Genomic DNA, 20074 nt, shown 5'->3' on the forward strand with positions numbered 1-20074 from the left:
CCACTCCCTTCACCCCCAACCTTAAATGTGCTGTGGACCCCGGGGGAGGTGGGGGGATGTGGCGCATGACCTCCCATTGAGAATGGCTGGTTTAAGCCCTCACGGTTTGTGGGATTTCGCTGTGCCTGATTTGTGTGGCCAACTCTCCTCATTTCCAAAGCGGCTATATCTTCAAAGCCATTTAACTTCCCTGTGCTTTGACACCACAAGGAATTCTACATGAGTGTTACCTTCTTACATCCAATACACTGAAGCATCACCAGCCCATTGAATTAAGTGGCTGATTTTTAACCATTATCTGGCCTCCCTGAACATCATCTTGGATGGAATTTTGCATCCAAATTGCTTCCGTGACAGCTGCAGACATTTCTGCCATTTTTAGAATTTTTCTGTCATTTATGAAATGAACGAGAAGTACATATTAATCAAATATAATTAACAGCAGATCACAGAGCACGTCGCCAGAATGAATTTAAAATAAGAACCAATTTTTTTTTCCCTCCTCTGCTGTGAAACATTGAGATCTAACAGAGTTTCATAATGAGGTCAAATTTACAGGGACTAAATAGACCAAAAAGTTATCTGAACGAAATTCGCCACCAAGTTCTCAATTAGCTTTTTTTTTGAAGGAATTAATTTTTAATCCATCTGAAAGGAGAGGAACATAAGGAATGTAGAATATTACAACGCCATACAGCCTCTTCCACCTATAACGATGTGCCGACCTTTTCCTAACCCTTCCCTCGCTCACACTGTTCACCTGTTTTTAATACGCTTGGTCTTATCCACTTTGGATGGTGTGACCGGGTTTAGCCAAGCTAGCTCATCTTCACATACTCACAAAGTGGAGGAGCAGGTCGAATGAACTCTGGCCGAAAGTGACTTTCTATAGGGGGTCTTGATCCACTCACTGAAACCTTGATTTGAGTTGTCAAATCCAGAGTTAGAAGAGCCTGGATCAGGATCAGGGAGTATGCTTGGAAAACAAGATTTGCTCTGGGTTGGTAATTCAGGCTGACGCACTCCTAAGGCCAGTTGAAAGCCACTAATGTCTACAGCAGAGGTTTTCAATCTTTATCTCTCCATTCACATCCCACTTTAATTAATCCCTATGCCAACGGTGCTCTGTGATTAGTAAGGGATTGCTTAAGGTGGGATGTGGGTGAAAAGAAAAAGTTTGAAAACCACTGTTTTAATTGTCCCTTATTGACTCATTATGTGCAGGGTTTCAGAACTCCAAAGGAAGTGGGCCAATGACAATTTTTCTCTAGCAAAATATTTTAGTAACAATTGGGTCTAGAGCATTGGTTCTCAATCTTCCCTTCCCCCTCACATCCCACTTTAAGTAATCCCTAGTCCATCGCTGCTCTGTGATTAGTAAGGGATTGCTTAAGGTGGGATGTGGGTGGAAAGAAAAGGGTTGAGACTGAGGCAGGTTACCGACATTCATGCACGCAATCTGAAACAGTTCTTTTGGAGGAGCCAGCATTAACTGAGATAGGAAAAAAAACTTCTTTGGACATGTGATGGGTGGCAAAAACAAAACTGAGCAGCGGCCTGTCCTGCTCATTGGCTGCTGGGCCCAGCATTCAGTAGGTGCGCGAAGACAATGGTGATCGGGTTAGCATCTGGCAGCCCGACCCAGTGCATCTCCCAGAGCAGGTAGAGGGCGGTGAGATGCTGCTGCGGGCTCGGTAGCAGGTCGGGCCGCTTGCAGCCACATGGTGAGCGCGAAGCTGAGGTGGCAGTGGTCGTGCTTGCGGAAGTAATGGTGGAAGGTGGTGGACAGGCCCTCACACGCATTGCTCATCGCCTCCTTGCCCACAAAGCCAATCAGGCTGCTGAGTTCGTTAGGAGCCAGTGTCATGGTCATCAAGTGCGGGAAGGCCTGCTGCCTTCACCGGTGGGGATGGCGCAAAAACTGCTGCAAACCACACGCTTAAACCCTCTAGTTTTATTACAACCAAGTGCCAATCATTCCCTTTTACTTTGAATAATTCTTTATTTGACACTTGGTAGAGCAAAGATAAACAGAGATAAAAGATTGTAAATTAGGTTCCTTTTTTATGAATTTTGAACAAACGAAAGAGAAATATCAAATACAAGATAATACTATTTTTCACATTATCAACTTAAATCATATTTAAAAGGGAAATTAGGCTCAAATTTAAGACTCCTGGAACAAAGACTGTTCCAATATTTAATTACGGATTCATTTATTGAGAAATTTATTACTAATATGTTTATAAAATTACAAGATACTATGGGGAAAAAAAATACTTATGTAAGTCAAAACAAAGATGGGAAAAAGATTTAAATATGTAAATTCAAGAGGAACTTTGGGCAAGGTTGTGCCAAAAGAGTGTAACAAATACAATAAATGTTAGATACCAAATGGTGCAATGCGATTTTTTTACATCAATTATACTACACCCCATTGTGATGGCCTGCCCGAAGCCCCCTCAAGGCACATCACAACATGAAGGACGAACGCAGCGATCCAGCAGGCCGCACGAGACCCGCAGCGCTGCCCTCCAATTGGCCACAACTAAAGGAGCCGAACTGGCCTATCAAGGAAAGCTCAGTGTTAACTGCATCATATAAATTAAATGGAGTCAAATTATTTCGATGAATGTTTTCAATGTAACAAGGAAGTCGGGATGTCTCTACATTCAGTTTGGTTCTGTGTTAAATTGGAAAAATTTGAGAATATTATTAGGACCAATAATGAAGATAAAAATACAAAAAGACCTGAGAATATTTTTACTTGGTGATATATATGAAGCAGATTTAAAACTGAAGTTAGATAAATATCAAGTACGATTTTTGAGCAAAAAATGTTTCTGTAACATGGAAAACTGAAAATTTTATATTGATGGACAGATGGAACACTGAAATACAAAATTGTGTACCGTTAGAGAAAAAAAAATACTCCTAGTTTAAGGAATCAGATTGGGAATTTTTATAAGACTTGGTTAGCAAAAGTCCATCCACATCATCCACATCACCCACTCCTCTCCATCAATAATTAAAAGATAGAAAGTTATGAGGAAAATACGAATAGTGATTAATATATAGTTTATGTGTTTTCTTTTTTGGGAGGAGGGGGGGTGGGAGAGAAAAAATTTAAAATTTTGTATCATTCTGTATTGAATTACAAGGTACATGTATTTATAATTGAATAATTGTTAATGATGTAAGGAATAATTAACATTTTTTTAAATCATCCACAAACCTAAGAGTCGTTAAAATATCTCTATTGCACCAGGCTCCACCGTGCCACCCCTGGCAATGGATTCCAGGCGCCTACCGCTCTCTGTGTAAAAGAAAAGCTTGCCTCCGATTTCTTCTCTAAACTTTCCACCACTCCCCTCAAGTAGCTGTCCTGCGGCATTTGCTATTGTAGCCCTGGCGGAAAAGAGTTCGATTTCGATTTTGATTTATTGTCAGAGTATATTCATGACATCACGCACAACCCTGAGATTCTCTTTCCTGCAGGCGAAGTAGAATTTCCTCTTATGGGCCACACAAAAAATTCTGTACACATGTAAACAAATAAAGACATAAACAGATAAAGAAATGTGAATAGAGTGCTCAATACAGAGAGAATTTTTAAAAATTGATAAATTTGTAAAAATAAGGGTCCTGATTGAGTTTGTCGTTGAGGAGTCTGATGGTGGAGGGGGGCTGTTCCTGAACCTGGTGGTAGCAGTGAGAACAGTGCGTGTCCTGAAATGGTATGGATCCTTGATGATTGCATGGTGGGGAGAGGTTTGCCTGTGATGTCCTGGTCTGTGTCCGCAACCTTTCGCACGGCTTTATGCTTAGGGGTATTGGTGTCCCCATACCAGACTGTGATGCAGCCGGTCAGCACACTCTCCATCACACATCTGTTGAAATATTCCAGGGTTTCAGATGTCATACCAAACCTCTGCAAACTCCTGAGGATGTAGTTGTCTGTCTGTCCACCCTATTTAAGTCCCTCATAATCTTATATATTTCTCTTAAATCACCTCTTATTCTTTGTCACTCCAAAGAGAAAAGTCTGAGCTCCTTGAACCTTGCTGCGCACAACATGTTATCTAATCCAGACCACATCCTGGTTAATGATTATAGACTAGAGTAGATTCCCTCATGATTCCATAAGGTCACCCTTCAGCCTCCTCAGCTCCAGAGGGGTAAAATCAAGTCAAGTCAAGTCAAACTAAATCCAGTCAAAGTTATTACCATCTGATGATTCAAGTACACCCCGACAAAACAATGTTCTCCAGTCCTCGGTGCAAAACACGCAGACACACGCTAGACATAATTCACAAACAGACAAATACACACGCAGGACAAGTATTTCATTTATGCAAACAAATAAATAATTCTCCATGAATATGAGAGCCTCGGAGGGTCAGTGTGAGCAGTTCCTTTGGCCATTCAGTGTTCTCACTGCTTGTGGCAAGAAGCTATTCCTCAGCCTGGTGGGGCTGGCTCTGATCCTCCTGTATCTCTTCCCCAATGGGAGCAGCTGAAAGATGCTGTATGCGGGGTGGAAGGGGTCCTCAATTATTTTGCGCACCCTCTTTAGACAGGGATCCCAGTAAATCATGTCAATAGAGACTCTAGTGGTCCTCTCTGCCCCTCTTATGGTCCTGTGGATTGACCTCCAATCCACTTCTCTGTAGCAACCGTGATGGGGGACACTCTCGATTAGAGGTCAAATTTTTTTAAATTAAATTTATTTTAAAAATTAAACATACAGCACAATAACCCTAACCCTTTCAGCTCACAAGTTCTTGCTCCCCAATTACATCCATTTTACCTACAACTCCTTGAAATTGGAGCACCCGGGGGAAACCCACGTAGACACAGGGAGAATGTACAAACTCCTTGCCCACAGCATGGTGCTGTAACAACGCTGCTCCAATCACTACACTAATCAAGCCACCCCTCCATGCCAACCATGCCATTATGTCAACCTTATATAGAAGGTCAACCTATTGTTGGCTGGTCACCTTTGCCCGCTTCAGTCTTCTCTGGAAGTGCAGTTACTGTTGCACCTTCCTGAAAAGCGAGGAGATGTTGAGTGTCCACAGTAGAACTCCAAGCAACTTGTTGCTCTCCACTCTCTCTACTGCAGAGTTGGTGGTGTGTAGTGGAGGGTGGTTATTCCTGAAGTCCATGATCATCTCATCTTCTTCAGCCTCTCCTTATAGCTCATGCCCTTCAGTCCTGTGAATCTTTCCTGCTCAGTCAAAGTGAGGAGGCTTTTGAATAAAATGAATATCCACAAGCATCTTGGTCAGTTACCAGAGGAGATAGATTTGAGATAACCTGCCAGAGGAACTAATGGTGAAATTAGAGATTGTTGTGTCGAACCAGTCCATGATTAGTGTAATAAGGGGATGTTCACGAGCCTACTGTAATAAGTGATGAAAATAAACTGTTTTTGAACCTAGAGGTGCTGGCCTTGAGGCTTCTGTACCTTCTGCCGGAAGGCAGCGGTTAGAAGAGGTCGTGACGAGGCTGGTGTGTATCCCTTATGACATTGGCTGCCATCTTGAGGCAGCGCCTCACATAGGGACATTCAGTAGATGGGAGGTTGGAGCCTGTGATGGACATTTTCTACCTTCTGCATTCCTGGGAACTCAAATTTCTAAACCAGACTATCATGCAACGAATCAGTATACTTTCCACAGTGTACCTGTAAGATGTTTGATAGAGTACATTGGAGAGCCATTGTTCTTTTCAAAAGGTTTGCTTTCTGAGAAGAAGTTTGGGGGAATCTGATGATTTCCTTCATCATGGCAGAAGTTGGAGAAACTTTCATTAAATTTAGAAAGTTAAATCGTATAATGATGCTATCACATTGCATTAGTTCAACTGACCTAGTTTTATGCTGATTATTGTTGTACTCAGCATCTGATGCCTCTTGTGTCAGTAGTCGGCCAGCATTGATGGATTCCAGCTGCCCTGATACCGCTTTTCCATGGGTCACAATGTCCTGGTGAAACCTTTCACCATGTTCGTCACTGACTGCACCAAGATCAGCTGGGAAGAAGTCCAAGTGCGAACGCAGAAAGTGAATTTTCAACGACATGCTGCACTTCATGGTTTTGTCTTCTCGAAGTAGACTTAAAATATGACAGGAAATCATAAACATAGGTTATATCTTAAAAAAAATGGTACACAAAAATGTTAAGAGCCCAAGGGACCCCAAAACCCAGCAGCAATAGATATTCACCAAGACAAATGGTTACTTAAACAAAAGTTGCTTTTATTTATCTTTAAACATAAAAATAGAATCAAACTTTAACTTATCTCTATTTTAACTTATTTAACTTAACCACCTTCTAATTCTAAGTACACGTGTATTTCATGTGTGTGTAAATTTAAGAAAGTTCTTTGGTTCACAGTCCAATCTCACCTCATTTTTCCAAGTTCTCTGGTTGCAGGCAATTCTTATACTGTCCACAGAATTTAACATGTATGAAGTCCACCAGGCTTTGGTGCCTGAAAGGTAAATGGTTACTGCTCAGGAGGGTTCTTGTCTGTTTTCAGAGAGAGATTTGTTATACATTTACTTCCATCAGCCATTTTAGTGTCTTGCTGACAAAACTTGCCCCTTTAGATAACCTCTTTTTTTCAGGTCACCTCAGAGTTCCCTTTTGTTTCACTTATTCCAAGTAAAACGTTAGACAGCCAGTCCTCTCCTCTTGCATGAACCACAAGGGCTTTGACCAGGCCATCATACAAATGGGCTTTCCATAGGCTTGCCAGCTTGTCCTGTTCCAGTCCCAGCTATGTCTGCTGGTGGTAACATTGCACAAGTGATCTCTGTCTCTGTCTCTCTCTCTCTCTCTCTCTCTCTCTCTCTCTCTCTGAGAGAAAACCTGCTTGACTCATCTGCTTACAAAATCATATGACCCCCTTAGAACAGTAAGCTCTCTTCCAGACAATCTGTGGCTCCAGCAAGGTCTTGCATCTATAACATAACATAACATAACATAACAATTACAGCACGGAAACAGGCGATTAGGCCCTTCTAGTCCGCACCGAACCAAACACCCCTTTCTAATCCCACCTCCCTGCACAATGCCCATAACCCTCCATCTTCTTCTCATCCATATACCTGTCCAACCTTTTCTTAAATAATACAATTGACTCCGCCGCCACTATTTCTCCCGAAGATCATTCCACACAGCTACCACTCTCTGAGTAAAGAAGTTCCCCCTCATGTTACCTCTAAACCTCTGCCCCTTAATTCTTAACTCATGTCCTCTTGTTTTAAACTTTCCTCCTCTTAACGGAAATAGTCTATCCACATCCATTCTGTCTATCCCTTTCATAATCTTAAATACTTCTATCAAATCCCCTCTCAACCTTCTACGCTCCAAAGAATAAAGACCCAATCTGTCCAATCTCTCCCCATACTCCAGATGCTTAAACCCAGGCAACATTCTGGTAAACCTTCTCTGCACTCTCTCCACTCTGTTTATATCCTTCCTATAATTAGGCGACCAGAACTGCACACAGAACTCCAAATTAGGCCGCACCAACGTCTTATACAATCTCAACATCACCTCCAAACTCCTATATTCCATGCAATGATTGATAAAGGCCAGCATACTAAAAGCCTTCTTCACCACCCTATTCACGTGAGTTTCTACCTTCAGGGAACGATGTACCGTCACTCCTAAATCTTTCTGCTCTTCTGTATTCCTCAATGCTCTCCCATTTACCACATATGTCCTATTCTGATTCTTCTTACCAAAATGAAGCACCTCACACTTATCAGCATTAAATTCTGTTGCCTTTTGTAAACAACAATCCACTATTGCAAAAGCTGTGAGGCCCCGATATGTCTAGCATTGAGCAGAGCTCCTGTATTTCAAATAAGATCTGTTTTAAAGTGTTTGTATGTGACCTACAATAAAAAAAAAACCATGTCCCAATTTATCTCCACTAAAACATATCTATATACTCTTCACAATAGGAAAATCTAAGGTGATTAGCAGCTCAAAATCCAGAAGATCCACCCAAAAATGTTCAGGAAGCAAAGTCTTCATTGTCAAATGACATGCAAAATCTTTTCATACTCCTTGCGAAATAGAGGCATAGGCCTGCTTCTTCATGGTTGCCTCAATGTGCTGGCTCCAGGAAGTTCTGGGCAGAAGCATTGACAATTTGTTTTCTCCCAGTGATGCTGCTTGATCCATTGAGTTCCTCCATTGTGGTTTAATCCTGCTACACCTGTTTATAATAATATAACAGTTACAGTATAGAAACAGACCATATCGGCCCTTCAAGTCCATACCAATTTAAATGACCTCCACTAGTTCCATCCACATGAATAACCATATAACAATTACAGACGAGAAACAGACCATAAACAGTACGGAAACAGGCCATAAACAGTACAGAAACAGGCACTAAACAGTCCGGAAACAGGCCATAAACAGTCCGGAAACAGGCAATAAACAGTACGGAAACAGGCCATAAACAGTACGGAAACAGGCACTAAACAGTCCGGAAACAGGCCATAAACAGTCCGGAAACAGGCAATAAACAGTACAGAAACAGGCCATAAACAGTACGGAAACAGGCCATAAACAGTACGGAAACAGGCAATAAACAGTCTGGAAACAGGCCATAAACAGTCCGGAAACAGGCCATAAACAGTACGGAAACAGGCCATAAACAGTACGGAAACAGGCACTAAACAGTCCGGAAACAGGCCATAAACAGTCCGGAAACAGGCAATAAACAGTACGGAAACAGGCCATAAACAGTACGGAAACAGGCACTAAACAGTCCGGAAACAGGCCATAAACAGTCCGGAAACAGGCAATAAACAGTACAGAAACAGGCCATAAACAGTACGGAAACAGGCAATAAACAGTACGGAAACAGGCCATAAACTGTACGGAAACAGGCAATAAATAGTCCGGAAACAGACCATAAACAGTCCGGAAACAGGCCATAAACAGTACGGAAACAGGCAATAATCAGTCCGAAAACAGGCCATAAACAGTCCGGAAACAGGCCATAAACAGTACGGAAACAGGCCATAAGCAGTCCAGAAACAGGCCATAAACAGTACGGAAACAGGCCATAAACAGTGCGGAAACAGACCATAGACAGTGTGGAAACAGACCATAAACAGCACGAAAACAGGCCATAAACAGTACGGAAACAGGCAATAAACAGTATGGAAACAGGCCATAAACAGTACGGAAACAGGCAATAAATAGTCCGGAAACAGGCCATAAACAGTCCGGAAACAGGCCATAAACAGTCCGGAAACAGGCCATAAACAGTACAGAAACAGGCCATAAACAGTGCGGAAACAGACCATAGACAGTGCGGAAACAGACCATAAACAGCACGGAAACAGGCCATAAACAGCACGGAAACAGGCCATAAACAGTGCGGAAACAGGCCATAAACAGTGCGGAAACAGACCATAAACAGCACGGAAACAGGCCATAAACAGTACAGAAACAGGCCATAAACAATGCGGAAACAGGCCATAAACAGCACGGAAACAGGCAATAAACAGTCTGGAAACAGGCCATAAACAGTCCGGAAACAGGCCATAAACAGTACGGAAACAGGCCATAAACAGTACGGAAACAGGCACTAAACAGTCCGGAAACAGGCCATAAACAGTCCGGAAACAGGCAATAAACAGTACGGAAACAGGCCATAAACAGTACGGAAACAGGCACTAAACAGTCCGGAAACAGGCCATAAACAGTCCGGAAACAGGCAATAAACAGTACAGAAACAGGCCATAAACAGTACGGAAACAGGCAATAAACAGTACGGAAACAGGCCATAAACAGTGCGGAAACAGGCCATAAACAGTGCGGAAACAGGCCATAAACAGTACGGAAACAGGCAATAAACAGTATGGAAACAGGCCATAAACAGTACGGAAACAGGCAATAAATAGTCCGGAAACAGGCCATAAACAGTCCGGAAACAGGCCATAAACAGTCCGGAAACAGGCCATAAACAGTACAGAAACAGGCCATAAACAGTGCGGAAACAGACCATAGACAGTGCGGAAACAGACCATAAACAGCACGGAAACAGGCCATAAACAGCACGGAAACAGGCCATAAACAGTGCGGAAACAGGCCATAAACAGTGCGGAAACAGACCATAAACAGCACGGAAACAGGCCATAAACAGTACAGAAACAGGCCATAAACAGTGCGGAAACAGGCCATAAACAGCACGGAAACAGGCCATAAACAGTACAGAAACAGGCCATAAACAGTGCGGAAACAGGCCATAAACAGTCCGGAAACAGGCCATAAACAGTCCGGAAACAGGCCATAAACAGTACAGAAACAGGCCATAAACAGTGCGGAAACAGACCATAGACAGTGCGGAAACAGACCATAAACAGCACGGAAACAGGCCATAAACAGCACGGAAACAGGCCATAAACAGTGCGGAAACAGGCCATAAACAGTGCGGAAACAGACCATAAACAGCACGGAAACAGGCCATAAACAGTACAGAAACAGGCCATAAACAGTGCGGAAACAGACCATAAACAGCACGGAAACAGGCCATAAACAGTACAGAAACAGGCCATAAACAGTGCGGAAACGGTCCATAAACAGCACGGAAACAGGCCATAAACAGTACAGAAACAGGCCATAAACAGTGCGGAAACAGGCCATAAACAGTGCGGAAACAGGCCATAAACAGTACAGAAACAGGCCATAAACAGTACAGAAACAGGCCATAAACAGTGCGGAAACAGGCCATAAACAGTGCGGAAACAGACCATAAACAGCACGGAAACAGGCCATAAACAGTACAGAAACAGGCCATAAACAGTGCGGAAACAGACCATAGACAGTGCGGAAACAGACCATAAACAGCACGGAAACAGGCCATAAACAGCACGGAAACAGGCCATAAACAGTGCGGAAACAGGCCATAAACAGTGCGGAAACAGACCATAAACAGCACGGAAACAGGCCATAAACAGTACAGAAACAGGCCATAAACAGTGCGGAAACAGGCCATAAACAGTGCGGAAACAGGCCATAAACAGTGCGGAAACAGACCATAAACAGCACGGAAACAGGCCATAAACAGTACAGAAACAGGCCATAAACAGTGCGGAAACAGGCCATAAACAGTGCGGAAACAGACCATAAACAGCACGGAAACAGGCCATAAACAGTGCGGAAACAGACCATAAACAGCACGGAAACAGGCCATAAACAGTACAGAAACAGGCCATAAACCGTACGGAAACAGGCCATTTTCGGTGCAATCTTCCTGTACTCAAGCGTAACCTCTTGGTGCTACTGGTATTTGTCATTGCAACATGTAAATAATAATGTGCTGAAATATTAATAATTTCGTCTCTGTTTGCTTTAACTGTGATTTTTTTTTAAAAAAAGGAAGATTGTGTAAATGTTGTTATCATGCAAATGTATATTAATGCTCAATGATTTATAAAAAATTAAGGTTGCATTAAATCCTTAATAGTTAACAAGAGCAAAGTGCAGTGAGGCAATGCACTAATGTTTTAAAGTGTTGAATTAATGAAAGATTTCACAGCAATGTGTTGGCATTGTGTCTGGGCTACCAGCCTTTCAGTCATAGAGTGATATTGTACAAGCTCTTCAACCTCTGAGTCTCTGCTGAGCGTCCAACACCAAATACTCTCTGCTGGAAGAACTCAGCAGGTCAAGATGCATCAAGTGGGAGAAAAAGAATGGTCAGCGTTTTGGAGCCAGAAACCCTTCATCAGGTCAACACTGGTGTTGAGCTATTTTCCCCATACCGATTCCAGCCAAATTCTTTCACTCGGTAACACACAACTCACAGGGGCCAATGAACCCACCAAACCCATACATCTCTGGGGAGAACACAAAAAAAACTACAGAGGCTGGCATCTTGAGCCAGCACTGAGCTGCACGTGCAACCCGGAGGTGTCTGATGGCTTTCACTGGTGCAGATAGCCCATCAACGCTTCCATTTGGGAAACTTTATCAAGATGTCCGTGGGCTGAGGGAGGAAACTCACTTGTGTGCAAACTCCACACAGACAGGTCAGGATCCCTAGGCCATCGGTGCTCTGTGATTAGTAAGGGATTGTTTAAGGTGGTATGTGGGCAGAAAGAAAATTTTGAAAACCCCTGTTTTAATCATCCCTCATTGACTCGTCATGTGCACAGTTTCAGAACTCCAAAGTAAATGGTCCAATGACCATTTTTCTCAAGCAAAATATTTTAGTAACAATTGGGTCTGGAGCAGTGGTTCTCAACCTTCCCTTCCCACTCACTTCCACCTTAAGCCATCCCTTACTGATCACAGAGCACTGATGGCCTCGGGATTACTTAAAGTGGGATGTGATTTTGGGGAGGGGGGCAGTTTGAAAACCACAGACCTAAACACATAAAGCAGCTGGGATGAAATACACGATCAATAACAAGGGTGGAAGTGTGGTTCACCAGGTGACCAGGGCTGGAATTAAAAGTGGATGGGTACTTGATCTCCAGGAAGGACAGACAAAATGGAAAAGTTGGCATTGGGACTGTGATGGTACAATTTGGGTAAGTTGTGTGGGGCACCCGGATCACAAAGGACACCTGATATAATGGAGTTTTAACTGAAAACACATCCTTCGATCCTATACATTGATTCCACTTATACCATACCCTCATCAAATGATTCAGTACAGGTACTTTATATCGTTGTAAAAGCCAAGGGTTCCATTTATATGTAAAGTGATGTATTGATCTTTCCTGTATCTGGTCCATTTCCACGTTAGCCCACATCGGTAGTTGATCAATATCAAACAATCTATTAATAAACTTCAACTGTGGGGCTTGATAATAATTTTGAAAATGTGGAAGTTGGAGGCCTCCCAAATCATACTTCCACGTCAGCTTTTGCAGAGCTATTCGAGATAGCTTACCTTTCCACAAAAACAATTGAATTACTTTATTTAAATCCTTAAAAAATCTTCTCCAGTATGGCACTAGGAATAGATTGAAACAAATATTGAATCCAATTTACTCAACCCATCTATGTGAGCAGCAAATCTTTCCATCTGTTTAAATCAAATTTAATCTTATTTAATAATGGTAAATAATTTAAACCGTATAAATTTTGATACTCCTTATCCACAGTTACACCCAAATACTTAATCTTATTCGACCATTTAAATTTTGTAAGTTGCCTACAATCCAAATAGTCCCCTTCTGATATTGGTAATATCTTGCTTTTATCCAGTTTACCTTATAATCTGACATTGATCCATAATATTTTAACAAATCCTGCAAGGGTTCTAAAGAATTCTTGGGTTGAGACAAATATATCAACACGTCATCAGCAAATAAATTAATTTTATACTCTCGCCGGCCAATTGCAATTCCCTTAATATTTACATTTTGCATAATTGCTTGAGCCAGAGGTTCTATAACCAATGCAAATAAGACTGGTGACAATGGGCAGCCCTGTCTAGTTGACCTAAACAAATTAAATGCCTGTGAAATCTGTCCATTCATCACCACCCATGCAGGATTAGTATATAATGCCTTAACCCAACCAATAAACAGTGGTCCAAATTTGAATCTTCCTAACACCTTAAATTAAAAATTCCACTCCACACTATCAAAGGCTTTTTCAGCATCTAGTCCAAGTATCATTTGTTGGTTGAGTTGATTATTGTAATCAGTTGTATTACCCCCAAAGTACATGCTCTTAATAAATCCCATTTGATCTATAGGTACCAATTTTAGTTAAAAAAATTAGCCAATCTGTTTGTTAAACTTTTTCTACAATTTTATAGTCTACATTCAATAAAGATATAGGTCTATATGATACAACTTTTAATGGATCTCTCTCTTTTTTTGGTATGACCATTATCAATGCTCTTGAAAATGACTTGGGAAATAAACCTGTGCCTGTAGCCTGTTTAAGTACACTGGGAACAACAAATCATGAAATTCTTTATAAAATTCTGTTGTAAAACCATCCACCCCATGTGATTTTCCACTTGGCATAGATTGTAATGCCTCCTTAAGTTCCAGATCAGTAAATGAACTATCTAACGACTTTATATCCTCCTCGTCCAACAAAAGCAAATTCAAATTTGATAAAAAAGAATCAATCTGTTCCATGTCTGTAGTCCTTTCAGATGCATATAAATCCCGATAAAAAATATGAAATTCCTCATTAATCTCTGTGGTTTATAAGTAATTCCTGAATTTCCCCAAATTGCATTAATTGTTCTAGAGACTTGTTCAGTTTTCAACTGCCACGCTAAAACTTTATGCGCGCTTTCCCCTAATTCATAATAATGCTGTTTTGATCTCTGAATCATTCCTTCATAACTGTAAGTTTCCTTTGAATTATATCGAAGCTTCAAATTGAATAATTGTATCCTATTCTCTTCTGTTGCATTTTTCGGAAAAGTTTTTTCCAATTCTGCAATTTCTTTTTCTAATTCTAAAAATTCCACTTTTTATTGCTTATTCACTTTAGCTGTATAGCTAAGGATTTGATCTCATAAGTATGCCTTTAAAGCATCCCACAATGTAAATCTACTTTGTACAGATCCCTCATTTGTTTCTAAAAAAAACTTAATCTGATTTTCCACATACAAAATAAATTCAGGTCTCTTTAACAACATCTCATTAAATCTCCAATGGTAACTCACTCCCACCTTCTCAGCGACCATACAAGAAATCAACAACAAATGGTCTGACAAAATTCCACTCTTATACTCAGCTTGCAAATGAGCTGATACCAAAAAGAAATCTATTCTTGAAAATGATTCATGATGTGCAGAATAAAAGGAATAATCTTTCTCAGTCAGATTCATTCGTCGCCATATTTCGACCAAATTTAAAATTCCCATCAACTCAATTACTCTTTTGGCCATCTTAGTTTTCTTTACAATTTTTGGAGATTTAGCCAATAATGGATCCAAACAGCAATCAAAATCCCCTCCTACCAAAACATTCTCATTTGACTGATTCAAATGTAAAAACGCATCTGTAACAAATTTTACATCATCTTTGCTTGGTGCATACAAATTCATTAAAGTCCAAGCTTCTGAGAACAGCTTACAATTAACCTTCAAAGCTCCTCCAGCATCTTCTTGTGCATCTCCTGAGGGAGGAGTCACGTGATGGAGTAGTGGGCGGTAGGATAATACCAGCCCTCTCCAGAAAAGAAGAAACAAAGTGAAGAAAAAGCAAAGCCCCAGATACACAGAACACAACAAATAAAAGATAAAAGTGTGGTGAAAATGGCACTTTAGAAAGAAAAACAAAAAGCAACGGGAAAAAACGAAGGTAAGACGCCAGAAGAGAAAGGTGAAGGCCTCACCTACATGAAAAAGCTGGGACCTACCATGGAAAGAGGAGCCCGCTCCCCAAGGTTAGAGGAGATCCTGCTGACCGCGGGACTGCAAAAATGGCTCAAGGACCAAACAGGGGTGCACAACTGCGCATGACAAGGAGAACACCGATGGGAGGGGGGACGAGCTGTGGAGTGTAACTACACAGCACGAACAGCTGAGAAATGCCTGACAGCAGGGCTCCCAGCTGGAAGAAAAAGAAAGCAACGGGAAAGGAAGGGATGAGAAAGAAAAACAGAAGCAGGAGGCCCAACAGATAACTAGCCCAGAAGAAGAGGACCAACATCAAAAAACCATTAAAAAAAAATACTCACCAAACTGAGACAAGCAGCTCAACAAGAAAGTCAGAAGAGACACAGATACAAGGAAGAGAAATAGAAGACATAAACCCAAGAAGAAGAAGAAGAAGAAGAAGAAGAAGAAGAAGAAGAAGAAGAAGAAGAAGGAGAAGAAGAAGAAGAAGAAGAAGAAGAAGAAGAAGAAGGAGAAGAAGAAGAAGAAGAAGAAGAAGAAGGAGAAGAAGAAGAAGAACACCAAGCTCTGCACAGAGGAATAGGAGGTAAAATGAATGGACAGTACATTGATACTGTTTTTTTTCCACAGCAAATGAAAGTATTAAAAGAATGGATGACACTAGAATTTAGTGAAATGAAAATAAAAATGAAAAGTACAGAAGAAAAAGTGAGTAGAATAGAGCAGGTCATAACAGATGTAGGGAAAGGATTAGAAAATGTGGAAGAACGTGTCATGGCGATAGAAATGGAAGTGAACGACTTAAAAAGAAAATTGGAAGAAAGTGACAAAAAAGTTAAAGAAACACAGGAGTTGTTAGCTCAGAAGATGGATATAATGGAAAACTATAGTTGGAGAAACAATATAAAGATAGTGGGCCTTAAGGAAGATGAAGAAGGCAAAGATATGAAAGAATTTATAAAAGAATGGATCCCAAAAGCCCTGGGAATGCCAGAAAAGCAGGAAGGAATGGAAATAGAAAGGGCACACAGAACATTAGCCCCGATATCACAGTCACAACAAAAACCAAGATAAGTTTTAGTAAAATTCCTGAGATACACGACGAGATAAAATATATTGGAGAAGGCAATGAATAAAATGAGAAAAGACAAAAGACCATTGGAGTACAAAGGTCAAAAAAATGTTTCTCCCCAGACATAAGTTTTGAGCTCCTAAAGAAGAGGAAGGAGTTTAACGCAGCAAAATCGATCCTATGGAAGAAAGGCTATAAATTTACGTTAAGATATCCAGTGGTGCTTAAAATAGTTATCCTGGGGCAGCAAAACAGATTGTTCTCAGATCTGGAGAAAGCACGAGAATTTGCAGAACACCTGCAAGACAGAAAGAGAAATGAAGAGATGTAACAAGAACAAAGAACAACAACAAACTACATATAAAGAAGTAAAAATAATGTATAAGTAAGAAGGGAAGAAAAGGGAAGAAAAGGGAAATAAGGGAGAAGGGGGAAAAAAGGAGGGGGGGGGTTAAAATAAATAAATAAATAAATAGATAGATAAAAAGAAAAAGAGAAGAAACGAGGGGGAGCTTTGTTGTAATGTGAAGATAAAAGTCTTTTCTGGAGGGGGTTGGGAGGGAGAGAATAACAGTCACTGCGAAATCAGTTAACGCTTGCGAGCAGGTTCGCAATCCAAATGGAGAGGGGAGTTGTGATTGCCCGGCAAGAGACAAGGGGTGAATCAGAGAGGTTGGGGGGGAACACACTTGGGGTTAAGGGAATTTTAGATGTGGGAATGGTTGAAATATTTTATGTTTTAGAAGTGTTGTCATACAGTGCGTTCAAAAAAAGAAAACTGAGAAATGGAAATGGGGAAAGGGGAAAGGTGGTGATGAGGAAGCGGAAATGAGGTGTAAACAAAGTATGAGATGGCCATGTTGAACGATATGACTATAAATATTAATGGAATACATAACCAAATCAAAAGGAAGAGGCTATTAAATTTGTTGAAAAAAGAAAAAAAATAGATATAGCATTCATGCAGGAAACACATCTAACTGAAGTGGAACACAAGAAATTATGGAGAGACTGGGTAGGACACGTAATGGCAGCATCATATAACTCAAAAGCCAGAGGAGTAGCTATATTAATCAGTGAAAATGTACCAATCAAAATAGAGGAGGAAATAATAGATCCAGCAGGAAGATACGTAATGTTAAAATGTCAGATATATTCAGAACTCTGGAACTTGGTCAATATATATGCACCTAATGAAGAGGATCAAATGTTCATGCAAGATATTTTTTTGAAGATTGTAGATACGCAGGAGATAGGAGGGAACTTTAACCTTAATTTGGATTCAAAGATGGATAAAACTGGACAAAAGACTAGCAGAAAGAACAAAGTAGCCAAATTTATGGTTAAATCAATGCAGGAAATGCAACTTTTGGATATATGGAGGAGACAACACCCAAAGGAGAAGAAATACTCATATTATTCGAGTAGACATAAAACATATTCAAGGATTATCCTGTTCCTGTTGTCAGCCCACATCCAAGGGAGAGTTAGGAAAATGGAATATAAAGCTAGATTGTTATCGAATCACTCACCCCTGTTATTAGTAGTAGAGCTGGAGGACATCCTACCGGGAACGTATAGATGGAGGTTAAACTCCATGCTACTTAAAAGGCAGGATTTTAGAGAATTTATTGAGCGCCAGATTAAAATGTACTTTGAATTAAATACGGAATCAGTGAAAGACAAATTTATATTATGGGATGCAATGAAAGGCTTCATCAGAGGGCAGATAATAAGTTATGTAACTAAGATGAAGAAGGACTACAATCGGGAAATAGAACAGCTAGAAAGGGAGATAGTAAGTACAGAAAAAGAACTAGCAACAAGGGAAGATAGAATGAAAAGAAGAGAATTGGCAGAAAATAAAATACGAAACCTTACAAAAGTATAAGGTGGAGAAGAACATAGTGAAGACAAAACAGAAGTATTATGAGCTAGGAGAAAAAATGCACAAAATACTAGCTTGGCAGCTTAAAACAGAACAAGTTAAAAGAATGGTACTGGCATCAAGGAAAAAGGACAAACAAATTACATATAACCCAACAGAGATCAATGAAAACTTCAAGGAATTCTACGAGCAATTATACCGAACTGAGAACGAAGGGAAAGAAAACAAAATAGATGAGTTTCTAGCTAAAATTGAACCACTGAAATTGCAAGAGGAGCAAAACAAATTGATATAACCATTTGAAATAGAGGAAATACAAGATATATTAAAAAAGCTACCGAACAATAAAACGCCTGGGAAGTATGGACCCCTAATATAATTCTATAAAACATTTAAAGAGTTACTAATTCCTCCTCTCCTGGAAGTAATGAACCAGATTGAAGAAACACAAAACATTCCAAATTCATGCAAAACAGCAATAATTACAGTAATACCAAAGACGGGGAAAGATCCACTAACACCAGCATAATATAGACCAATATCTCTACTTCACTCAGATTAAAAGATAATAGTAAAACTATTAGCAAACTGATTGGCCGACTGTGTACCAAAAATTGTAAATCTTGATCAAACTGGATTTATTAAGAAAAAGTGAACAACGGACAATATCTGTAAGTTCATTAACTTAATCCATGCAGTACAAGGAAATAAGACGCCAACAGTGGCTGTTGCTTTAGATGCAGAGAAAGCTTTTGACAGGGTAGAATGGAATTATTTATTCAAAGTATTACAGAGGTTCAACCTACCAGAGAAATATATTAATTGGATTAAAGCATTATATAAGGGTCCATTGGTGAAGGTGACAGTAAATGGATATATATTGAACCAATTTAAATTAAGCAGGTCAACTAGGCAGGGATTTCCACTTTCTCCCTCACTGTTCACTTTAGCAATAGAACCATTGGCAGAACTGATAAGAACAGAAAATAAAATAAAAGGGATAAGAATAAAAGAGAAAGAATATAAAATCAGTCCATTTGCAGATGATGTCATAGTATACTTAACAGAACCTGAATTATCAATAAAAGAATTACATAAGAAATTGAAGGAATATGGAGAAGTATCGGGGTACAAGATCAACGCAAATAAAAGTGAAGCAATGCCAATGAATAATGTGGATTACACAAAGTTTAAAAAAAGAATAATAATTTAAATGGCAAACACAAGCAATCCGATACCTAAGTATTAGACTAGATAATAATCTAGGCCATCTATACAAATTAAATTATCAACCATTAATGAAGAAATTACAGGATGACTTAGAACATTGGAAAGATTTACCACTAACACTGATAGGGAGGGTAAATTTCATTAAAATGAATATCTTCCCAAGGATAAAATACCTATTTCAATCATTACCAATTCCCTTAACAGAGAAATTCTTCAATGAGCTCAAGAAAATAATAAGGAAATTCCTATGGAAAGGAGGGAAACCGAGGATAGCACTAGATAAATTAACAGAATGGTACAAACAAGGGGGCTGACAGCCACCAAACTTTAAGAATTATTATAGAGCAGCACAATTAAGATATCTATCAGATTTTTATTAAACAAGGGAAAAACCAGATTGGACAGGATAGAGCTAGATAAAATAGGGGAGAAGGTACCAGAACATATACTTTATAAGTGGGATGAAAAACTGGTGCAACATAGAAATTCACCAGGACTGAACAATCTGCTCAACA

General features: G+C 40.1%; 1 pseudogene; it reads right to left on the minus strand.

The window, feature by feature from the left end:
- Nucleotides 1-756: 756 nt before the first annotated feature.
- LOC138765350 (CCR4-NOT transcription complex subunit 11 pseudogene) lies at nt 757-1867 on the minus strand (annotated as a pseudogene).
- Between the last annotated feature and the right edge of the window lie 18207 nt (nt 1868-20074).

This window comes from Narcine bancroftii, chromosome 5, assembly GCF_036971445.1.
Source record: "Narcine bancroftii isolate sNarBan1 chromosome 5, sNarBan1.hap1, whole genome shotgun sequence".
NCBI lineage: Eukaryota > Metazoa > Chordata > Chondrichthyes > Torpediniformes > Narcinidae > Narcine > Narcine bancroftii.